At 40.3% G+C, this 6,692-nt stretch overlaps 1 long non-coding RNA gene across 1 annotated transcript in view; it reads right to left on the bottom strand.

The window, feature by feature from the left end:
- Window positions 1–6,692, bottom strand: part of LOC116670604 (uncharacterized) — a 21,749-nt gene that overhangs the window by 1,566 nt on the left and 13,491 nt on the right. The window contains exon 3 of the long non-coding RNA XR_004327065.1: window positions 4,127–4,129. This is a non-coding gene — a long non-coding RNA (uncharacterized LOC116670604). The remainder of the gene's footprint in view (window positions 1–4,126; window positions 4,130–6,692) is intronic.

The following is a 6,692-nucleotide window of genomic DNA, read 5'->3' as shown; positions in this document are numbered from 1 at the left end:
ACACACACACACACACACTTATGAGTATGTGTTTGTGTCCCTGTTCCCACACTGAGCTGTCATCCAAACACCAGTTAAAGTCCAAAGCATTTAATCATCTCCCCCACAAGGCCTCCCTCCTCTTTGTTCTCGCTCTTTTACGCCAAAAGTTGGTAAGATCTCAGAAGCCACATACTTTACAGAAACATAACCCAGGATGATGTATTGACTCATTTCATATCTGAGATGAAAAACAATGCTCTTGTTGAGTCTCAGCTATTTTGTGTCCCTTTTTAGATGAATGTTCAGTCTAAATCAGATTGCATTTTAATAATGGATTCAAAAGATGTGACAAAATTACAAGGACGACACCAAGTGTTGGGGGGATTGGCCTGCATACAAACCCATACGATGCTCAAATATTCTTTCCCTACTATCTTTCACCCAGCTATGATACTACTAACCGTTCACTAAACCCCTCCCCTCTACCATAGCTTAGCAGCTATAACCAAGCACAACAGACCTATCGAGCTTTGCATGTAAACACTTTGGTGGTGTCTTATGTCACCTTCTCAAAGCCCATAAAACAAGAGTAAACTATGAAGGTAAATAGGATGCAAAAGTGAGAGCGCGTAGATGCGATGTGAGCACTTGTAAAACATGACTTGAGAGCTTGTAGAAAAAAATCTGTACTCGTGTTTTTTTTTTTTTCTACACTTGAGTCATTTTTCCAGTACAACCACAACTCAGTGATTACAACCTCTCGAATCTATCGCTGCAGCATGCTCTCTCGCATCACACAGCGGCGGGTCTGCTCTCTCGACGTTTGCAACACGTCTTGCGATACATTTGGTGCAAAACTAATTTGTACCTGTGGACTTAGTCTGTGGAGCTCTGAGCCAACAGGACGGCCGGGGACAGCAGGGTTTCTATCGCCTGATCAAGGGACAACTCTGTCCGGCTTATTCATGTAGCTTGAAAGCTAGCGTTAGCTAACTAGCAGCCAGCCCGCTTCTAAATACTGTAAATACCTTTTAATTATCTCAACACTTTTTAACAGTCCATCTGAAACACTGGCGGTGAGCTCCAGGTCTTGCAGCCGCAGACGGACCGCAGTCAGTGGGGCTCGGCCAGCGTGGAAATGTTGCTAGAAAGATCCGCCGCCGACCTCGACGTGATTTAAAAAGTGTTGAGATAATTAAAGCTGTAGCGACAGATTCGAGAGGTTGTAATCACTGAGTTGTGGTTGTACTGGAAAAGTGACTCAAGTAAAAAAAAAAAAATACAAGTACAGATTTTTTTTTTATACAAGCTCTCAAGTGATATTTTACAAGTGCTCACATCGCATCTACGCGCTCTCACTTTTGCACCATATTTACCTTCATAGTAAACTCCCATACACATGATCAGAGGGAAAACCGTGAGGTAGGGAGCAGAGAATATTGCAGGCACAGAAGCACAACTCAGGTATACGGCGTCATTGCTTCTGGCATCGGTTGTGCCTTGAAAGGCCAGCGGCAATGAGGTCAAAGTTTAAATAATTTGAACCTTTTGAGTGGAGCGCTCAGCATAAATTTCGAGTGGTGGGCTTTGCCAAGAATAGCACTTTCTCCAAGTTGTCTTGAATGCTCTCCCCATAGGAAAACAATGGCACAGCCAGCCATGAGCGGATCATGTGTAGGGGCCTTAAGAAATGTGTTAAACTTTCTTTATTTACGACGACTGTAGTAACCATGTCTGATTTATGACTAGCACTGTGTAGTACTCTTACATCATGCCAAAGTGACCCGGATGCTATCAGAGTTTATGCTATCGTTGGCTGAGGTCACTGGAGTGTGGCAACCCTGTTGACCTAAGATAGATGCATTTGAAAGAAAAAAATCCTGAAAAGTAAAATCAAAAGAAAGTATAAGAAAAAGGAGACTAACAGTATTCATTTTGGCACCACGTACGTGCATTTGTGTGCTGATTACCATGTTCTAAACACTACCATGTAATCACAGACAGATGCTTCAGTCATTTCGACAGCTTGGGAAGTTACAAATTACAAAAAGTAAAGATAAGGAGGATTGCTTCAGAACAGTTTCTCTGAGTCTGAACTGCAACATTGCATGGTGTGAGTTAGAAAGTGATCAATGTGTCTGTCTGCACGAGCCCTCAGGCTGGAAATTGCTAAATGTATCAGTTTGAACCTATTTAAAGTGCTTTAAAGTTTTGTTCGTCACAACAGACTGCCCTTATTTTCAGTGTTTGTGTTTTGTTTCTGTCTTCATCCAAGATTTAAAACACAAGCCCCATTAACAGTAGATGTGTATCTCTAGGGGAGGTGGGGGGATTTTAACATTACCTGTGCTGGTCAGTGATTTTGATCCCTCTGCAGTGTGCGTGTGGGCAAATGTTCATCCTTACCATGGTAACAATTACAGCTGCAATTACCTATGATTTTGAGCAAACTCATGGTCGTACTGTGAAGCAACATACTTGTATTTTAAAGGGAATCTCTGAGTTTAATTCTGCGGCAAAAGCTACTTGGCCCTAGACCTTATGTTTTTGACTCCCATCTGTAGCACATTAGTTGGTGAGTAAAACAAGTGTTTTTGCTAATCTGAACATGCACACATCAACATATAAGCCTATTTGAGAAGCAATAATTTTATTTAATAATTTAAATTTAATATTAATGTCCGAAAATGACGATATTCCGACTAAGCTCTTTACATGGCTAATGAAAGTAAATATTTCACTAATATTCCCGTTTACATGTAGCCGTGCGTCCCTCTTTAATTCCTTTTAACCAGCTTCAAAAACCTGTTGATATCAAAGTCTTTGATAACTTTTAAAGTAGCTGTGTTTCTTCTTATCGGGTCTGCAGCGCTGCAAACTGTTGGTTGGTTGATTTGTGTTCAGGAACCATAGCAAAGCACAGCGCTGACCATAAATTGTAAACAGGCAAGAGGCAGTAAACGGCAGTAAAAACCCAGATTGAGACGCATATTCCGAATGCGTTGCATACATGTCCAAAGAATGCCTCTAAAACCTGAATAATACCGGAATATCCCACACATCTTAATTGGAAAATGCCAAATTCGGAAAAAGGCCATATTCGGAATATCCAACCGGAATTTGCGGTTTACATGACCTTTATCGCATCCTGAACAATAGTTGAATATTGGTGTGCATGTAAACATATTCAATGATGATAACTTAACTGTCACTGTAAGTAAACTTTCCCCAGCAAAAAAATGAAAAAAAGTGGTGACAACGCTGATGACATCAATCACCTGACATCGATATTGCGGTGATGCTAATGTTACTCGCAATAACACAATCTGAATATACGTTACTAAATGTAACATAAAAAAAAACTTTATTATTTGTCCAGGAACACATTTTTTCTTATTGTTTTGATTGAGAGACCCCTAGCGGCAGAAATCATATACAAACATGTGATTAATTTAATAACAACACACAGATGACACATATTAAGTTGAAGTTGTTTAAGTACATGACTTAATCTTTCTTTAAAAATCTACTTAAAACATTGCAGAGATCACCAATAGCAAATGAGAGTCCTGGGTCAGATGGGAAATCTGCTCCATTGCTTTGGAGAGCTCCAGCTCTTCCTCCCCAAATGTTTTTTATTATCAGGCAAAATTTTCCTATTTAATTACAATACATTTCAAATCTAATGTGTTGATTGCTGCAAAATGTGCAAAGTAGAATGCGGATACCTGAACCGAGCCCGCCGGATATTCAGAAATGATGTTCCGGTTTGGTCACATCAACGCGATAAGGCATTTGTTGTAAAATGGTGCTGCGGCTCCTTTTAAAAGATCTGTGTGTGTGTGTGTGTGTGTGTATGTGTGTCCATCCTCTATCTCCTTTGTGCCAATAGGTTCACTGGGAAAATGTGATAAAACACTCTCTCTCCCTCTACCGCTCAGTTTTTCTGACCCTCTCTATTCTCTTTCTTCAGGCTTCCTGTAGTGTTTGTGTCCCTCTAAATGAGGGTTTAGGTGCAGGGCAAACATTTTCATTTTAACAAAGTTTAAATAGCCTTCTTGCAGCTTAATAGGAGTTGTGTCTTGCATAAGTCCATTTATGGAAGGTGTTAACCCACATTTCCCCATGGTCATTAAGTTGCAACCCACTTTTATAAAATTAAAAAAAGCAAATTTCATGCCCTCATGTGCAACCACTTAATTACATATCACACACGGTGGGGTGGGAATCCACATCTTAAATATTCTGGATCATGTTTGCGCTTCTCCATCTTGCCTCCGAACATCAACAAACCTAAAGTGAACATTACCATGGCTACAGTGCCACACTGCTGCACAACTCCGACGTACTGTATGTCTGTAAAAAAAAAGTCAAAATAAAAGTCAAGTTCAAAATCAGATTAAAGTACATTAACTATTTTTTATTTATTGACCAGCTGTCCGTGACCAATCTAGAACGGGTCCCACCAGTTGAGAATCACTGTGTTAAACTAGAGACAAGTTGACTCAAGCAAAGATGTGGACATTATGAACACCACTTGGCTAATCCAATCCTGTTTACAATTGCACTGCCATATGCTATCATCGTGGTGCTTAACATGGCTATAATCAAGATTTTTCACAATAACAAAAATATCTCTGTGGAATGTGAAAAGGGTTAGCTCTTTTAACTGTTTGGGTAGGTGCAGTTTTCACACTGCCGCAGACAGTTGTTGCTGCATGGATTAAAATACATTGTATTGTTAGGCAATTCTTTCATTTACACCCATGACTTGGTGCACCTCTTTTAAAACACATCTAGGGCGTGAAGAAACCACTTTTGCCAGTGTTTCTTCCTCCCTTCCCTGTCTTTTCATGTTTTCTTATGACACTCTCCGTCTCTGTCTCTCGCTGCCATCTCTGCTCCTTGTTGAGATTCCCAGCAGGCTCTGGGAGGCAGCAGGAAACGAAGAATCACTAAACGAACAGACAGATTGTTAATTTACCTCCTCTGGGCATAGACTGGACAGGGTTGAAGTCCAAATATTTTTGGAGACAGAGCAAAATACTGTCACTAATATTAGCTTCCTGATTGTGTTCTTCTTTCTTTCCCTCCTTCCATCTCTGTCCCCCTATCACTTTCCACTTCTAGAGCAGAAAGAAAAAATATCCATAGAGTAGTCATATTCATCAACTGTCTGTCCTCTCTTTCACGTCTTTCTTGGCATTGTCACACTCTGAGCTGTTGTCTTCTGTTTCTATCTGTCTTACTCCATCTCAACTCTTCTTTCTGCGATCCTTTCTTCTTGTGGACAAGTTCGAGACGTCTACGGACTTTTAATGTAGAAAAGGAGCTTATTTTGGTCCAATAAAACCACTGGAATATAATTTTAGATAACACACTTACAGAAAGTAAAGCTGTTGGTATCTCTGAACAATAACAGCTATAGCCTTCAGCAGGGTACAATTTTACAACAGCACAGGCTTTATCTGTGGGTTTCAACTTTTAAAAAACATTTTTTTCCTGGTTACTTCTAAGGCTCAATTGCACAAAAACTGCATCAAATTGCTAAAACTGCCCCAAATTGCTCCAGACTGACTCTTTGGAAGAACTATTGACACACTTTCCAATCTAATCTTTCTCTGTTTTCATTCTTGTTGGTATTGCTGTACAAACCTGTCATCTAGCCTACTGTATGGTTCATGAAGGGGAGTTTTTTACAGCCTTACTTGGCAACAGTTATCCCACACATACTTTTTCATTTAACTACACACATTCAGTGAGCTTAATTGCACATAGTGCAGGGTGAAGTTGAACTGATGTTGCACGGGTGTCATTTTTACGACATGATCTGATATTGAAGCCTGGCACGTTCTGCAACTTGACAATAGACCATGTCAAAAGTGCATGCAAATTAGACAAGAGCACTTTTAATAGTTTGGTAGAGAACTTTCTTGATTGTTCAAACTTGACTTCAAGTTAATTTGGTCCTCCTCCTATTGTATGGATAATCGGACGTTTTGTTTTTGCATTTTGCATTGTGGCCCAATGAGATATTATAGGCAGCTTTTCCACATTAGACACTTAAGAAAACTTTCTAATTCTTTCATAAGTTAGAAAAATAAAGCAAAATGGCCAAATTAGCTAACCTTGCACGGCATCTGGATTGTTGCAATATCACACGATCACGCAAGAACTGCAGGTTCACATATCACACAAAAATCCATCTTGTCAGGCTTCAAAGCGTTTGTGTTCAAACAGCAGCAGATTGAGCCAATCAGCGTCCGGTGAGGAGCTACCGGCAGCTACGGGCGTGGTTTTGGTGTGTCTGACGGCCGTGACTGTTTTTTCAAAACAACAATGGCCAATGTAATAGACAGATGGTTAATCCAGTCACCTGCCAGGTATTTTCTTAAGGTGCCTACTCTTTTCCAAACAGTTTCCAATGACGGTTCAGATGATTCTGGGCATTTTCACACCTGCCTCATCTGGTCTGGACTTTCTGACTTTTTAGTTTGGTCTGAACCAAAATTACAGGTGAGAAAGGTGCCTCGGACCACGGTCTGGATCAAAAGACCAAATTTTGGTCTGATCAAAAGAGGTGGTCTCGGTGATCAAACTGAACCATGATTTGGTTTGTTTGCAGTATGAAAACACTTTTTGGATGGTTCCGACTTTCGGACCAAGTACAGGAAATTAGGCAACTACGTACCATGGCAGATGAAGCCCCC

Source organism: Etheostoma spectabile, chromosome 20 (genome assembly GCF_008692095.1).
Source record: "Etheostoma spectabile isolate EspeVRDwgs_2016 chromosome 20, UIUC_Espe_1.0, whole genome shotgun sequence".
Lineage (NCBI taxonomy): Eukaryota > Metazoa > Chordata > Actinopteri > Perciformes > Percidae > Etheostoma > Etheostoma spectabile.
This window is presented reverse-complemented; position numbering and strand designations above follow the sequence as displayed.